Source organism: Leucoraja erinacea, chromosome 43, assembly GCF_028641065.1.
Source record: "Leucoraja erinacea ecotype New England chromosome 43, Leri_hhj_1, whole genome shotgun sequence".
NCBI classification, from domain to species: domain Eukaryota; kingdom Metazoa; phylum Chordata; class Chondrichthyes; order Rajiformes; family Rajidae; genus Leucoraja; species Leucoraja erinaceus.
Genome location: NC_073419.1, coordinates 1,247,919 through 1,264,452, shown reverse-complemented (window position 1 = coordinate 1,264,452; position 16,534 = coordinate 1,247,919). Strand labels below are relative to the sequence as shown.

Here is a 16,534-nt window from a genome sequence, read left to right as displayed (position 1 = left end):
TAGTTTCGCATACTGGAGTACATGCTGTGCTAGACAAGCATTGAGTATTCAGAGGTTTGATGCTGGTACAATGCTGGTGCTTGTGCTCAGTTGCCAGAGGTCACATGGAGACCAGCTCTTGCCATCTTCGCTGCTGGGCTTTGAGGGAAATGGTGCTGAACGCAACAAAAGGTGAGCAGATATTTCGAGTCACAATTGAACCAGCGACCTAAGGATGACCATGTTTCCACTACAGTCCTCCGCTCTACCAACTGAGCTATCGAAGGAAAGCCACCAGCAAGCTTGTCTGTTTTCTTTCTTTGTCTTTAACATTTTGCCCTTCGCTGCCTACTGTCTGGGTACCTGCTGTAGCATGAACACCCTTGCATCTGCAAACTCCCTTCAATAGCTTGGGCCAGTGGCGCAATGGATAACGCGTCTGACTACGAATCAGAAGATTGTAGGTTCGACTCCTACCCGGCTCGTTGTTTTGCTGTGCACATTGTTTTGAAAGACCTCTCCATGGCATCAGTCCTTCCTTCTGGTCGGGCATTGCTTTATTCACACCCAATTCTCATCGGCAGTTAGTTTTCTCCTCAATCCACACATACAAAATCAGGAGCATGTGCCATTTCTTGCTATCATTTCTCTTCTTTCCAATCAAAGTGAACCTTCACTGATGCAAAACCTGACATGATGCGCCTTCTCTCCTCATTTCTGCAGCTCAGCATGCACATGTATCAAGCAAGAGACTGGCACAACACCTGCATCCAAAAGACCAATGGAGAATGCGGGCATCGATCCCGCTACCTCTCACATGCTAAGCGAGCGCTCTACCATTTGAGCTAATTCCCCTGCACTTCTCCGTATTCTGAGGCTGTGACCTCTGGTCGTAGACTCTCCGACCAGTAGAAACATCCTTTCCACCTCCACTTTATCTAAGCCTTGCATTATTCTGTAAGATTCAATGAGGTCTCCCCCACAACCTTCTAAGCTCCAGCGAGTACAGGCCCAGTGGTGTCAAATGCTCATCGTAGGCTAACCCACTCATTCCTGGAATCATACTTGTAAATCTCATCTGTACCCTCTCCAGAGCCAGCACATCCTTCCTAAGATGTGGAACACAATTGTTTTACAAGCCCTGTCCCCTGCCTTAGTCCATCCTACTAGACTGGCAATTGATTTCTTCACACATAATTCTCATAGCCAGACGGTTGGCACCTCAATCCTCATACTCGATATTAGAGAAACCCCTCGCCTCTGAACTCATGCCCACTGAACGCAGCCAGGGACTGGGAAATGCTTGTTGACCTAGGCCAGAGGATTTCATTCCCAGTTGAAATCGCAGTTACCAATCTGCGACCAGACCTTGTCTGTTTTCTTTCTTTGTCTTTAACATTTTGCCCTTCGCTGCCTACTGTCTGGGTACCTGCTGTAGCATGAACACCCTTGCGTCTACAAACTCCCCTCAATAGCTTGGGCCTGTGGCGCAATGGATAACGCGTCTGACTACGAATCAGAAGATTGTAGGTTCGAATCCTACCTGGCTCGTTGTTTTGCTGTGCACATTGTTTTGAAAGACCTCTCCATGGCACCCGTCCTTCCTTCCGGTCGGGCATTGCTTTCTTCAAACCCAATTCTCATAGGCAGTTAGTTTTCACCTCAATCCTCACATACAAAATCAGGAGCACGTGCCATTTCTCGCTATCATTTCTCTTCTTTCCAATCAAAGTGAACTTTCACTGGTGCAAAACCTGACATGATGCGCCTTCGCTCCTCATTTCTGCAGCTCAGCATGTACATGTATCAAGCAAGAGACTAGCACAACACCGGCATCCTAAAGACCAATGGAGTATGCGGGCATCAATCCCGCTACCTCTCACATGCTAAGCGAGCGCTCTACCATTTGAGCTAATTCCCCTGCACTTCTCCGTCATCTTCAAGAACCACCACAGCGCAACTGCAATTCTGCAAGTAACTTTATCAATATTCAGATGTCTGTCCAATACCTCAGCGTATTATCACTCAAAGTAAACTCTTACTCTTCCACCAAACATTATGGAGACACATTATGCAAAATGCATCACTCCCTGATCCAGATGAAAAAATAATGAATTAAGATGAACCCAAGGGTTTTTCATACAAGGGAGTGGCCACAACATTATTTTTATGAAAATGAATTGTGTCAGATTAGCACTCACTGCTCTGTGGTGATGCAAAAAAAACAGGTTTGTGCACAACAGGCATCGAAGGGTCCTAAAAGATTTCAGCCCGCTACTCAAGGTATCTTACTGCATCATGACCAAAATCTGTGACCCCAACAGCCATAGCTGCTGGACTGCTGTGCTAGACAAGCTTATTCCCAACAGGTCAGTAGATTAGATTCCTGCATCTAGCCTGTCCAAAATGGTGCTGAACCATTTTGAAGTGAAGTCCTTCTATAAGATCCCCCCTCAGGATTCTAACCTAACTTCTAGCGAGTACAAACCGAGTCTATCCAAGTCTTTTTCATATTGAAATGTCCTGAACTGTCTCCCAGGCAATCATGTCTGGCGAACCATCTCTCCCTTATCTCAGGTGAGAGGTGAAGAATGTCTTTGAACTCCGATTTTTCATACCAGGAGACCATTGAAAAAGTATACGCATGAAAGGTGTTGGAATTTTTCAACCAACAATCCCTGGGGACCCTCACACACGTTTATAACCCAATCAGGAGCATCCTATACTCAATCCTCCTTTTGCTATTTCTCTTTATCGCGTCTTATCTTTCAAATCAATGTGGACCATCATTTCTTCACTGATGCAAAACCTGACAGGATGCGCATTCTCTCTTCGTTTCTACACCTCAATGTACATGTATCAAGCAAGAGACCGGATGGCCCCTGCATTCAAAATCCAATGGAGAATGCGGGCATCGATCCCGCTACCTCTCGCATGCAAAGCGAGCGCTCTACCATTTGAGCTAATTCCCCTGCAATTTTGCCATTCTCCATCTTCTTCACTCACCCTCACATCGCCACTGGAATTCTACAAGTAACTTTATCGGTATTCACAGGCAGACAAAAATGCTGGAGAAACTCAGTGGGTGAGGCAGCATCTATGGAGCGAAGGAAATAGGCGAATTTTCAGGTCGAGACCCTTCTTCAGATATTCATATGTCCGTTTAATACCTCAGCCGATTACCTCTCAACATAAAGTGTCACCACACATTTTGCTGACACTTTATGCATACCGGCATACTATCTTATCCAGCTGAGAGCAAATCAGGGGAGAGTGTGCAAGTTTCTTACTGCTTCATGACCAATCAAATCTGTGGTTGGTGTTACTATTACAATAGTTTCACACACTGGAGTACATGCTGTGCGACACAAGCCTTGAGTATTCAGAGGTTTGATGCTGGTGCAATGCTGGTGCAATCCTTGTGCTCAGTTGCCAGAGGTCACATATAGACCAGCTCTTGCCATCCTCGCTGCTGGGCTTTGAGGGAAATGGTGCTGAACGCAATAAAAGGTGAGCAGCTCTTTCGAGCCACAATTGAACCAGCGACCTAAGGATGACCATGTTTCCACTACAGTCCTCCGCTCTACCAACTGAGCTATCGAAGGAAAGCCACCAGCAAGCTTGTCTGTTTTCTTTCTTTGTCTTTAACATTTTGCCCTTCGCTGCCTACTGTCTGGGTACCTGCTGTAGCATGAACACCCTTGCATCTGCAAACTCCCCTCAATAGCTTGGGCCTGTGGCGCAATGGATAACGCGTCTGACTACGAATCAGAAGATTGTAGGTTCGAATCCTACCTGGCTCATTGTCTTGCTGTGCACATTGTTTTGAAAGATCTCTCCATGGCATCAGTCCTTCCTTCCGGTCGGGCATTGCTTTATTCACACCCAATTCTCATCGGCTGTTAGTTTTCACCTCAATCCTCACATACAAAATCAGGAGGACGTGCCATTTCTCGCTTTCTTCTTTTTCCAATCAAAGTGAACTTTCACTGGTGCAAAACCTGACATGATGCGCCTTCTCTCCTCATTTCTGCAGCTCAGCATGTACATGTATCAAGCAAGAGACCGGCACAACACCTGCATCCAAAAGACCAATGGAGAATGCGGGCATCGATCCCGCTACCTCTCACATGCTAAGCGAGCGCTCTACCATTTGAGCTAATTCCCCTGCACTTCTCCGTCTTCTTCACGATCCACCACAGCGCAACAGCAATTCTGCAAGTGACTTTATCAATATTCAGATGTCTATCCAATACTTTAGCGTATTATCACTCAACGGAAACTCTTACTCTTCCACCAAACATTACGGTGACACATTATGCAAAATCGCATCACTCCCTTATCCAGGCGAGAATTGAATGAATTAAGGTGAACCCAAGGGGCAACTTTTTGATACAAGGGAGTGGCCACTGCACTATTAGCCAAAGAATTTTATGAAAATGTTCAAATTGTGTCAGAACTTAGCACTCCCTGCTGGTGTGGTGATGCAACTGCAGAGAACCTTGTGCAAACTGCACACACAGGCACGATGAAGGGTATCTTAATGCTTTGCTTGTCAGCTGTTATTATGTACAGTCGCTACTCAAGGAGAGTGCCCCAGATTATTACTGTATCATGACCATTCAAATCCGTGCTTGGTGTTACTATTTCAACAGCATAGCACTCTGACGTACATGCTGTGCTAGACAAGCCTTGAATATTCAGAAGTTTGATGTAGCAATGTTACAAAATTTTGAGATTTTAAAAATCAAGTCTGCAATTTATCCCATCAGATAAAGCATAAAAAGAAGTTTAAGTTGACACCTAATTCATTTTCATATCTTCAGTATTAAAAAAGTTATGGCCATTTTCATACTCCGAAATTAGCATCTTGTTCCCTATTGCTTTTCCATTCTTAACACAAAAGCTGTGATCGAGGACAGTCAAAAGCCCATCTTTCTTAAAAATTAAGTGAACTGAATGAAATTTTCAGTTATTATAGATTGAAGCATTCTGAAACAAATATGAAACAATCTTACTTGGATGACCTGAAATTAAAGCATATAATTAGTTAGTTACCCAATTGTAACTAATTACAACATTCAATTACAAGATCTAAACATCTATCCATTTCTTAAGAAAAGATTAACATTTTTAAAAAGCCTGAGTGTCCAAATAACATTCACACAAGAATTCACAATATAAGCATGATTTTAAATCTCATTGTCATGAGTTTATAGGTCAAATGGAAGGAATTTAGTGTTTAATTCCTGTAAATTAAAGGCCATTTGAATCATCTTGCGAGTGGGATTTTGTGGAACGTGCTGGTTTGGAACGTTGCAGTTGCAGTGAATTTAAACCCCATATCGGCAGGAAAATACTGCCGGTTCGTATATTTACATAATCACATTTTCGCAACCTGAAATTTTGATTAAAGGCATCCTAAGAAGCAAGTTTATATGAAAAAATAAACGGCATACCTTGGCCTTGTCCCCTACGTCAGATCCGTCCCGTTGTCGGCGTTGACGGCATTTGAAGATTATTTTAATTTTACTACAACAATTAAATTATCCAGCGCTAATTTTAATAAATTTAATAAAATGGCAGTCGAAGTGATTTTTCTTTAGCAACTAAACAGCCTGACGGAGATCGATTTGAATAGGCTGCAGAAAAATCGCATTTTAAACCCGCCCCCCTCTCAAAGGCGCCAAATTCGTGCACACGGGCAGTGGCAGAACTGCAGCGCCGCTGAAGGTAAGGTTTGTAACATACCTATTTGATACTGGTGCAATCCTTGTGGTCAGTTGCCAGAGGTCAGATGGAGATCAGCTCATTCCGTCTTCGCTGCTGGGCGGTGCGGGAAATGTTGCAGAGCGTAACAAAAGGTGAGCAGCACCTTAGAGCCGGAATTGAACCAGCGACCTAAGGATGTTTCCACTACAGTCCTCTGCTCTTCCAACTGAGCTATCGAAGGAAAGCCTCCAGCAAGCTTGTTCAAGAAGGAACTGCAGATGCTGGAAGATCGAAGGTACACAAAATTGCTGGAGAAACTCAGCGGGTGCAGCAGCATCTATGGAGCGAAGAAAATAGGTGACGTTTCGGGCCGAAACCCTTCTTCAGACTGATGGGGGGTGGGTCAGCAAGCTTGTCTGGTTTCCTTCATTGCCTTTAATATGTTGCCCTTCGCTGTCTCATGTCTGGCACCTTGTACAAAGTAGCAACACTCCCTTATCCAGGCGAGAGGTGAATAAATTAAGATGAACCCAAGGGGCAACTTTTTCATACCAGGGAGTGACAACAGCATTGATACACAAAGTATTTCATGAAAATGTTGGAATTTTGTCAAAACTTAACACTCCCTTCTGGGGACCCATCTGGTCGGGCATTGCTTTATTCACACCCAATTCTCGTAGGCAGATAGTTCTCACCTCAATCCTCACACACGATATCAGGAGCACTTGCTATTTCTCTTTATCTCGTCTTAACTTTCAAATCAATGTGGACCATCATTTCTTCACTGATGCAAAACCTGACAGGATAGGCATTCTTTCTTCGTTTCTGCACCTCATAATATCAAGCAAGAGACCGGATGGCCCCTGCATTCAAAATCCAATGGAGAATGCGGGCATCGATCCCGCTACCTCTCGCATGCAAAGCGAGCGCTCTACCATTTGAGCTAATTCCCCTGCAATTTTGCCATTCTCCATCTTCTTCACTCACCCTCACATCGCCACTGGAATTCTACAAGTAACTTTATCGGTATTCACAGGCAGACAAAAATGCTGGAGAAACTCAGTGGGTGAGGCAGCATCTATGGAGCGAAGGAAATAGGCAAATTTTCAGGTCGAGGCCCTTCTTCAGATATTCATATGTCTGTTTAATAACTCAGCCGATTACCTCTCAACGTAAAGTGTCACCACACATTTTGCTGACACTTTATGCATACCAGCATACTATCTTATCCAGCTGAGAGCAAATCAGGGGAGAGTGTGCAAGTTTCTTACTGCTTCATGACCAATCAAATCTGTGGTTGGTGTTACTATCACAATAGTTTCGCACACTGCAGTACATGCTGTGCGACACAAGCCTTGAGTATTCAGAGGTTTGATGCTGGTACAATGCTGGTGCAGTCCTTGGGCTCAGTTGCCAGAGATCACATGGAGACCAGCTCTTGCCATCTTCGCTGCTGGGCTTTGAGGGAAATGGTGCTGAACGCAACAAAAGGTGAGCAGCTCTTTCGAGCCACAATTGAACCAGCGACCTAAGGATGACCATGTTTCCACTGCAGTCTTCCGCTCTACCACCTGAGCTATCGAAGGAAAGCCACCAGCAAGCTTGTCTGTTTTCCTTCTTTGTCATTAACATTTTGCCCTTCACTGCCTACTGTCTGGGTACCTGCTGCAGCATGAACACCCTTGCATCTGCAAACACTCCTCAATAGCTTGGGCCAGTGGCGCAATGGATAACGCGTCTGACTATGAACCAGCAGATTGTAGGTTCGAATCCTACCTGGCTCGTTCTCTTGCTGAACACATCGTTTTGAAAGATCTCTCCATGGCACCAGTCCTTTCTTCTGGTCGGGCATTGCTTTATTCACACCCAATTCTCATAGGCAGTTGGTTTTCACCTCAATCCACACATACAAAAATCAGTAGCACGTGCCATTTCTCACTATCATTTCTCTTCTTTCCAATCAAAGTGAACCTTCACTGGTGCAAAACCTGACATAATGCGCCTTCTCTCCTCATTTCTGCAGCTCAGCATGTACATGTATCAAGCAAGAGACCGGCACAACACCGGCATCCTAAAGACCAATGGAGAATGCGGGCATCGATCCCGCTACCTCTCACATGCTAAGCGAGCGCTCTACCATTTGAGCTAATTCCCCTGCACTTCTCCGTCATCTTCACGATCCACCACAGCGCCACTGCAATACTGCAAGCAACTTTATCAATATTCAGATGTCTGTCCAATACCTCAGCGTATTACCACTCAACGGAAACGCTTACTCTTCCACCAAACATTACGGTGACACATTATGCAAAATCGCATCGCTCCCTGATCCAGGCGAGAAATGAATGAATTAAGGTGAACCCAAGGGGCAACTTTTTCATACAAGGGAGTGGCCACAGCACTATTAACCAAGAATTATATGAAAATGTTGGAATTGTGTCAGAATGTAGCACTCCCTGCTGGTGTGGTGATGCAACTGCAGAAAACAGATGGACACCTTGCGCAAACTGCGCACACAGGCATGATGAAGGGTTTCTTAATGCTTTGCTTGTCAGCTGTTATTATGTACAGTCGCTACTCAAGGAGAATGTCCCAGATTCTTACTACATCATGACCATTCAAATCTGTGCTTGGTGTTACTATTTCAACAGCATAGCACTCTGAAGTACATGCTGTGCTAGACAAGCCTTGAATATTCAGAGGTTTGATGCTGCTGCAATCCTTGCGGTCAGTTGCCAGAGGTCAGATGGAGACCAGCTTGTTCCGTCTTCGCTGCTGGGCTGTGCGGGAAATGGTGCTGAACTTAACAGAAGGTGAGCAGCTCCTTCGAGCCGGAATTGAACCAGCGGCCTAAGGATGACCATGTTTCCACTACAGTCCTCCGCTCTACCAACTGAGCTATCGAAGGAAAGCCTCCAGCAAGCTTGCCTGTTTTCCTTCATTGCCTTTAATATGTTGCCCTTCGCTGTCTCCTGTCTGGCACGTTGTACAAAGTAGCATCACTCCCTTATCCAGGTGAGAGGTGAATGAATTAAGATGAACTCAAGGATCAGCTTTTTCATACCAGGGAGTGACAACAGCATTGATACCGAAAGTATTTCATGAAAATGTTGGAATTTTGTCAAAGCTTAACACTACCTTCTGGGGACCCTTCTGGTCGGGCATTGCTTTATTCACACCCAATTCTCGTAGGCAGATAGTTCTCACCTCAATCCTCACACACGATATCAGGAGCACTTGCTATTTCTCTTGATCTCCTCTTATCTTTCAAATCAATGTGGACCATCATTTCTTCACTGATGCAATACCTGACATGATGCGCATTCTCTCTTCATTTCTGCACTTCAGAATGTACATGAATCAAGCAAGAGACCGGATGGCCCCTGCATTCAAAATCCAATGGAGAATGCGGGCATCGATCCCGCTACCTCTCGCATGCAAAGCGAGCGCTCTACCATTTGAGCTAATTCCCCTGCAATTTTGCCATTCTCCATCTTCTTCACTCACCCTCACATCGCCACTGGAATTCTACAAGTAACTTTATCGATATTCACAGGCAGACAAAAATGCTGGAGAAACTCAGTGGGTGAGGCAGCATCTATGGAGCGAAGGAAATAGGCGAATTTTCAGGTCGTGACCCTTCTTCAGATATTCATATGTCTGTTTAATACCTCAGCCGATTACCTCTCAACGTAATGTGTCACCACACATTTTGCTGACACTTTATGCATACCAGCATACTATCTTATCCAGCTGAGAGCTAATCAGGGGAGAGTGTGCAAGTTTCTTACTGCTTCATGACCAATCAAATCTGTGGTTGGTGTTACTATTACAATGGTTTCACACACTGAAGTACATGCTGTGCGACACAAGCCTTGAGTATTCAGAGGTTTGCTGCTGGTGCAATCCTTGTGCTCAGTTGCCAGAGGTCACATGGAGACCAGCTCTTGCCATCTTCGCTGCTGGGCTTTGAGGGAAATGGTGCTAAACGCAACAAAAGGTGAGCAGCTCTTTTGAGCCACAATTGAACCAGCGACCTAAGGATGATCATGTTTCCACTACACCACCAACTGAGCTATCGAAGCAAAGCCACCAGCAAGATTGTCTGTTTTCTTTCTTTGTCATTAACATGTGGACCTTCGCTGCCTACGGTCTGAGTACCTGCTGTAGCATGAACACCCTTGCATCCGCAAACTCCCCTCAATAGCTTGGGCCTGTGGCGCAATGGATAACGCGTCTGACTACGAATCAGAAGATTGTAGGTTCGACTCCTACCTGGCTCGTTGTTTTGCTGTGCACATTGTTTTGAAAGACCTCTCCATGGCATCAGTCCTTCCTTCTGGTCGGGCATTGCTTTCTTCAAACCCAATTCTCATAGTCAGTTAGTTTTCACCTCAATCCTCACATACAAAATCAGGAGCACGTGCCATTTCTCGCTATAATTTCTCTTCTTTCCAATCAAAGTGAACTTTCACTGGTGCAAAACCTGACATGATGCGCCTTCTCTCCTCATTTCTGCAGCTCAGCATGTACATGTATCAAGCAAGAGACTGGCACAACACCGGCATCCTAAAGACCAATGGAGAATGCGGGCATCGATCCCGCTACCTCTCACATGCTAAGCGAGCGCTCTACCATTTGAGCTAATTCCCCTGCACTTCTCCGTCATCTTCAAGAACCACCACAGCGCAACTGCAATTCTGCAAGTAACTTTATCAATATTCAGATGTCTGTCCAATACCTCAGCGTATTATCACTCAACGTAAACTCTTACTCTTCCACCAAACATTATGGTGACACATTATGCAAAATGCATCGCTCCCTGATCCAGGCGAAAAAAGAATGAATTAAGATGAACCCAAGGGGCAACTTTTTCATACAAGGGAGTGGCCACAACACTATTAGCCAAAGAATTTAATGAAAATGTTGGAATTATGTCAGAATTTAGCACTCCCTGCTGGTGTGGTGATGCAACTGCAGAAAACAGATAGACAGATACAGATACAGTCGCTACTCAAGGAGAGTGTGCCAGATTCTTACTACATCATGACCATTTAAATCTGTAGGTGGTGTTACCATTTCAACACAATAGCACTCTGAAGTGCATGCTGTGCTAGACACTCCGTGAATATTCAGAGGTTTGATGCTTGTGCAATCCTTGCGGTCAGTTGCCAGAGGTCAGATGGAGACCAGCTCATTCCGTCTTCGCTGCTGGGCTGTGCGGGAAATGGTGCTGAACATAACAAAAGGTGAGCAGATCCTTCGAGCCGGAATTGAACCAGCGACCTAAGGATGACCATGTTTCCACTACAGTCCTCCGCTCTACCAACTGAGCTATCGAAGGAAAGCCTCCAGCAAGCTTGCTTGTTTTCCTTCATTGCCTTAAATATGTTGCCCTTCGCTGTCTCCTGTCTAGCCCGTTGTACAAAGTAGCATCACTCCCTTATCCAGGTGAGAGGTGAATGAATTAAGATGAACCCAAGGGGCAACTTTGTCATACCAGAGAGTGACCGCAGCATTGATACCTGTAGATGGTTTATGCATGCAACCTATAATGTAGCTACCTCAATACCACTAACCACGCCTTAGTCATCTCAGTATAACTATGATATCTTCTCCTTGCTCCTCCCTTGGTTCCAGTACGCCTGAAGACCAGATGCAGTCAGTGCTGGGACGTGCATAAGATGTGCTTTTATTTAAGACTCAGTAAAGTTACAGTGTGTCAGACTTAACTCCTTTACATGGTGTCAGTAAGTTAAACGCGCGCCTCCTGTTTATCGGGTTTTATTTGCCACTAGTTTTACCAGTGTTTAATTCCCCATTTGCCATGGCATTCTCGTGCCGCAAGCCCTCTCCCCTTGTCTTTGACGCTGACATTGCGGAGTGATGGGCTACTTTCCTGATGGACTACAACCACTTCATCAACATCGTGCACCGAAATGACCCTGATGCGGTCAAAGCCTCACTCCTGCTGAACCTTGCCGGTCCCGATGCTATGAAGTGGGCTCAGGCTTTCACTTACAATCCAGCGGTCCTGGATGACAACGACCAGGTCGTCGAGCCGGCGGAATCTGCCAATGATCCGGTATGTCTCTTACGCAAGTTTGCGGAGATTTGTGACTTGCCCTCCATTTTGTAAAGCTTGTAATTTCTGTAAGAAAATGAACCATTTCTCAGCTGCCTGTCGCTCCCGTGGGAATGTTCCTCCAGCTCCCAGACAAGTTTTAAACAACCTTCAACAAGTCGATAACGAATTCGGTTCCCAGTCTTCTGTCGACACTGCCCTCGACTCTGAGCCCAGTATTTCCATGGGAGATGCCAGTGTTTATTCTCTCCTTCATAATCAATCTTGCCTCCCCGATCCTTCTGTACTAGTCACTGTCAACAACAAATCCTTCACTGCTAAGCTAGACACGGGGGCGAAGGTGAATGTTATGTCAACATCCCTGTTCAGGAAGATTAGAAATAATGAGCTGTTAACTGCTGATCGCTCCATATTGCGTGCTTTTGGGGGAGAGGAGCTGAAACCTGTGGGGAGGGCCACATTCCACTGTGCGCTGAAGAAATCTTCGCGTGACCTGTCGTTCTTCATTCTTGATTGCGACTGTGTTACTCTGTTGAGCAATCAGGCGTGTCAGGATCTCGGGCTGTTGTCCTTTGACCGTACGGTCCACGAAGTGCGGGTGATGCTGAATCCACTCTCCGAGTACCCTGACCTATTCGATGATGAACTGGGTAAGCTGCCCCTTGTGTACAAGATCGCAACTGACCCGTCGGTGGTACCAGTGGTCCGTGCTCCGCACAGGGTGTTGATTGCCATGAAGGGCAAGGTCGAAGCAATGCTGAAGGACATGGTTGCCAAGGGAGGAGCAAGGGGAAGATATTACAGTTATACTGAGATGACTAAGGCGTGGTTAGTGGTATTGAGGTAGCTACATTATAGGTTGCATGCATAATCCATCTACATCCTTTCCCTTAGAAATCTAAAATAGAAGTTATAACAGTGGCAGTGGTTATTGTTATATGGTTATATGGTTAGTGGCAGTGTGATTACACAACACATGCAAATTTAAACAAAATCACCATAGCGGACAGGAGGTTTGACAACCCGACCCGAGCGTGTGCGTATAGCACCATCAAAATTTCAGGAAGATTAGAAATAATGAGCTGTTAACTGCTGATCGCTCCATATTGCGTGCTTATGGTTGCCAAGGGAGTGCTTGAAGCTGTCAGCGAACCCACCGAGCGGGTCTCCACCATGGTCGCCACCATGAAGAAGGGTAAGAGCGAGATACGGGTGTGCATCAACCCCAAAGACTTAAATTTAGCAATAAGACGTCCTCATTATCCCATGAGGACTGTAGAACACATTGCTGCCCAGGTCGGCCAGGCCACGGTGTTCTCAGTCCTTGATGCCAGGAAGTACATTAAAGTCCGAGTGGCCTCCTGTCCTGATTGCAACACCCTGGCCCCACATCAGCAGCGCCAGCCACTTCTGCAGCAGCCTGCGCCTGCTATGCCCTGGACCTCGCTGGCTGCTGACATATTCGAATGGCGAGGCAAGCACTATCTGGTGTTGGTTGATTCATACTGCAACTGGTTTGAGGTGGATCTTCTCCCTGCTATCACCTCTGAAATGGTTATCAGTAAGCTACGCAGACACTTTGCCACCTTTGGGTCCCCCGTCCGCTTGCAGACCGACAACGGCCGTCAGTTCACCAGTGCTGAATTCCAGGCTTTCGCTGTGAAGTGGAACTTCACTCACTATACCAGCAGCCCCGAATACCCGCAGAGCAACGGCCTGGCCGAGCGAGCTGTCCGCAGTGCCAAGAATTTTCTCGAGCAGTCTCGTACCGCCAATGGTGACTTCTACCTGGGTCTACTCAACCTTCGCAACATCTCACGGGACCCTACCATGCGATCCCCTGCCCAGCGTCTGATGTCCCGCATGCTTCGCCCACCGATGCCGATCGCCCAACAATCCCTGGTGCCCAAGGTCCTCCAGCCTGCCGCCGTCCAGCAACGGATTGTTCACAAGCATGAGGTACAGCGCCGCTCTCACGACAAGTCCTGCCGCCCGCTCTCACCACCACTGCCTGGCCAGGTCGTCCGCATGCAGACAGCCACCGGATTCTCCCGGCTCGCAACCGTTGTTGGTGTGGACAATTCCCCGAGATCTTACCTGGTGGACTTTGATGGAACTGTCTACCGCCGGAGCCGCCAGCACCTGTTGGCCGTTAACGAGCCGCAGCCTCCTCCTGCGGATCCTTACGCTCCTCCGTTGCGTTTCAAGCCTGTCATTACTAATTATCCCACAGGTCCCTGCATGTCCCGGTCAGTTCGCTTACCGCATTCTCCTCCTTCTGTGCCTCCTGGTTTCGGGCAGATGATCTCCTCCCCGGCTCATCCTCCTTCTCCTCCTTCTCCCCCGTCTCCTCCTCCTGGATCACCCGTGCCGGCTGGGTCACCTCCCGCATTCCCGGTTGGGTCTCCGCCGACGTTTTCCTTCCCGGCTGCTGCTGCTCTGCCTCCTCTTCTATCTGGTGGGGAGGGTGATGCTGCTATACGCACACGCTCGGGTCGGGTTGTCAAACCCCCTGTCCACTACGGTGATTTTGTTTAAATTTGCATGTGTTGTATAATCACTGCCACTGTTATAACTTCTATTTTAGATTTCTAAGGGAAAGGATGTAGATGGTTTATGCATGCAACCTATAATGTAGCTACCTCAATACCACGAACCATGCCTTAGTCATCTCAGTATAACTGTGATAACTTCCCCTTCCTCCTCCCTTGGTTCCAGTACGCCTGAAGACTAGATGCAGTTAGTACTGGGACGTGCATAAGATGTGCTTTTATTAAAGACTCAGTAAAGTTACAGTGTGTCAGACTTAACTCCTTTACAATACACAAAGTATTTCATGAAAATGTTGGAATTTTGTCAAAACTAACCACAATCCTCACACGTGATATCAGGAGCACTTGCTATTTCTCTTGATCTCGTCTTATCGTTCAAATAAATGTGGACCATCATTCCTTCACTGATGCAAAACCTGACATGATGCGCATTCTCTCTTCGTTTCTGCACCTCAGAATGTACATGTATCAAGCAAGAGACCGGATGGCCCCTGCATTCAAAATCCAATGGGGAATGCGGGCATCGATCCCGCTACCTCTCGCATGCAAAGCGAGCGCTCTACCATTTGAGCTAATTCCCCTGCAATTTTGTCATTCTCCATCTTCTTCACTCGCCACTAGAATTCTACAAGTAACTTTATCGATATTCACAGGCAGACAAAAATGCTGGAGAAACTCAGTGGGTGAGGCAGCATCTATGGAGCGAAGGAAATAGGCGAATTTTCAGGTCGAGACCCTTCTTCAGATATTCATATGTCTGTTTAATACCTCAGCCGATTACCTCTCAACGTAAAGTGTCACCACACATTTTGCTGACACTTTATGCATACCAGCATACTATCTTATCCAGCTGAGAGCAAATCAGGGGAGAGTGTGCAAGTTTCTTACTGCTTCATGACCAATCAAATCTGTGGTTGGTGTTACTATTACATTAGTTTCACACACTGGAGTACATGCTGTGCGACACAAGCCTTGAGTATTCAGAGGTTTGACGCTTGTGCTCAGTTGCCAGAGGTCACATGGAGACCAGCTCTTGCCATCTTCGCTGTTGGCCTTTGAGGGAAATGGTGCTGAACGCAACAAAAGGTGAGCAGCTCTTTCGAGTCACAATTGAACCAGCGACCTAAGGATGACCATGTTTCCACTACAGTCCTCCGCTCTACCAACTGAGCTATCGAAGGAAAGCCACCAGCAAGCTTGTCTGTTTTCTTTCTTTGTCATAACATGTTGCCCTTCGCTGCCTACTGTCTGGGTACCTGCTGTAGCATGAACATCCTTGCATCTGCAAACTCCCTTCAATAGCTTGGGCCTGTGGCGCAATGGATAACGCGTCTGACTACGAATCAGAAGATTGTAGGTTCGACTCCTACCCGGCTCGTTGTCTTGCTGTGCACATTGTTTTGAAAGACCTCTCCATGGCATCAGTCCTTCCTTCTGGTCGGGCATTGCTTTATTCACACCCAATTCTCACCGGCAGTTAGTTTTCTCCTCAATCCACACATAAAAAATCAGGAGCACGTGCCATTTCTTGCTATCATTTCTCTTCTTTCCAATCAAAGTGAACCTTCACTGATGCAAAACCTGACATGATGCGCCTTCTCTCCTCATTTCTGCAGCTCAGCATGCACATGTATTAAGCAAGAGACTGGCACAACACCTGCATCCAAAACACCAATGGAGAATGCGGGCATCGATCCCGCTACCTCTCACATGCTAAGCGAGCGCTCTACCATTTGAGCTAATTCCCCTGCACTTCTCCGTCTCCTTCACGATCCACCACAGCGCAACTGCAATTCTGCAAGTAACTTTATCAATATTCAGATGTCTGTCCAATACCTCAGCGTATTATCACTCAACGGAAACTCTTCCACCAAACGTTACGGTGACACATTATGCAAAATCGCATCACTCCCTTATCCAGGCGAGAATTGAATGAAGTAAGGTGAACCCAAGGGGCAACTTTCTCATACAAGGGAGTGGCCACAACAATATTAGCCAAATAATTTTATGAAAATGTTGGAATTGTGTCAGAACTTAGCACTCCCTGCTAATGTGGTGCTGCAACTGCAGAAAACAGGTGGACACCTTGTGCACATGCAGGCATGATGAAGGGTTTCTTAATGCTTTGCTTGTCAGCTGTTATTATGTACATTCGCTACTCAAGGAGAAAATCCCAGATTCTTACTGCATCATGACCATTCAAATC

At 46.3% G+C, this 16,534-nt stretch overlaps 13 non-coding genes across 13 annotated transcripts; 5 read left to right on the top strand and 8 right to left on the bottom strand.

Moving 5' to 3' along the window:
• The first annotated feature begins 391 nt into the window (after positions 1-391).
• trnar-acg (transfer RNA arginine (anticodon ACG)) lies at positions 392-464 on the top strand. The gene has a single exon. It is a non-coding gene; the product is annotated as a tRNA-Arg (tRNA).
• A 993-nt stretch (positions 465-1,457) lies between these two features.
• Positions 1,458-1,530, top strand: trnar-acg (transfer RNA arginine (anticodon ACG)). Its single transcript has one exon. It is a non-coding gene; the product is annotated as a tRNA-Arg (tRNA).
• Positions 1,531-2,878: 1,348 nt separating this feature from the next.
• On the bottom strand, positions 2,879-2,951 carry trnaa-ugc (transfer RNA alanine (anticodon UGC)). Its single transcript has one exon. It is a non-coding gene; the product is annotated as a tRNA-Ala (tRNA).
• A 547-nt stretch (positions 2,952-3,498) lies between these two features.
• trnay-gua (transfer RNA tyrosine (anticodon GUA)) lies at positions 3,499-3,584 on the bottom strand. Its single transcript is given in 2 exon segments — positions 3,499-3,534; positions 3,548-3,584. It is a non-coding gene; the product is annotated as a tRNA-Tyr (tRNA).
• A 125-nt stretch (positions 3,585-3,709) lies between these two features.
• Positions 3,710-3,782, top strand: trnar-acg (transfer RNA arginine (anticodon ACG)). Its single transcript has one exon. It is a non-coding gene; the product is annotated as a tRNA-Arg (tRNA).
• Positions 3,783-5,852: 2,070 nt separating this feature from the next.
• Positions 5,853-5,932, bottom strand: trnay-gua (transfer RNA tyrosine (anticodon GUA)). The gene is given in 2 exon segments: positions 5,853-5,888; positions 5,896-5,932. It is a non-coding gene; the product is annotated as a tRNA-Tyr (tRNA).
• A 639-nt stretch (positions 5,933-6,571) lies between these two features.
• Positions 6,572-6,644, bottom strand: trnaa-ugc (transfer RNA alanine (anticodon UGC)). Its single transcript has one exon. It is a non-coding gene; the product is annotated as a tRNA-Ala (tRNA).
• Positions 6,645-8,513: 1,869 nt separating this feature from the next.
• trnay-gua (transfer RNA tyrosine (anticodon GUA)) lies at positions 8,514-8,599 on the bottom strand. The gene is given in 2 exon segments: positions 8,514-8,549; positions 8,563-8,599. It is a non-coding gene; the product is annotated as a tRNA-Tyr (tRNA).
• Positions 8,600-9,091: 492 nt separating this feature from the next.
• trnaa-ugc (transfer RNA alanine (anticodon UGC)) lies at positions 9,092-9,164 on the bottom strand. The gene has a single exon. It is a non-coding gene; the product is annotated as a tRNA-Ala (tRNA).
• Positions 9,165-9,901: 737 nt separating this feature from the next.
• trnar-acg (transfer RNA arginine (anticodon ACG)) lies at positions 9,902-9,974 on the top strand. The gene has a single exon. It is a non-coding gene; the product is annotated as a tRNA-Arg (tRNA).
• A 975-nt stretch (positions 9,975-10,949) lies between these two features.
• On the bottom strand, positions 10,950-11,035 carry trnay-gua (transfer RNA tyrosine (anticodon GUA)). Its single transcript is given in 2 exon segments — positions 10,950-10,985; positions 10,999-11,035. It is a non-coding gene; the product is annotated as a tRNA-Tyr (tRNA).
• A 3,801-nt stretch (positions 11,036-14,836) lies between these two features.
• Positions 14,837-14,909, bottom strand: trnaa-ugc (transfer RNA alanine (anticodon UGC)). Its single transcript has one exon. It is a non-coding gene; the product is annotated as a tRNA-Ala (tRNA).
• Positions 14,910-15,633: 724 nt separating this feature from the next.
• Positions 15,634-15,706, top strand: trnar-acg (transfer RNA arginine (anticodon ACG)). The gene has a single exon. It is a non-coding gene; the product is annotated as a tRNA-Arg (tRNA).
• Positions 15,707-16,534: the final 828 nt, after the last annotated feature.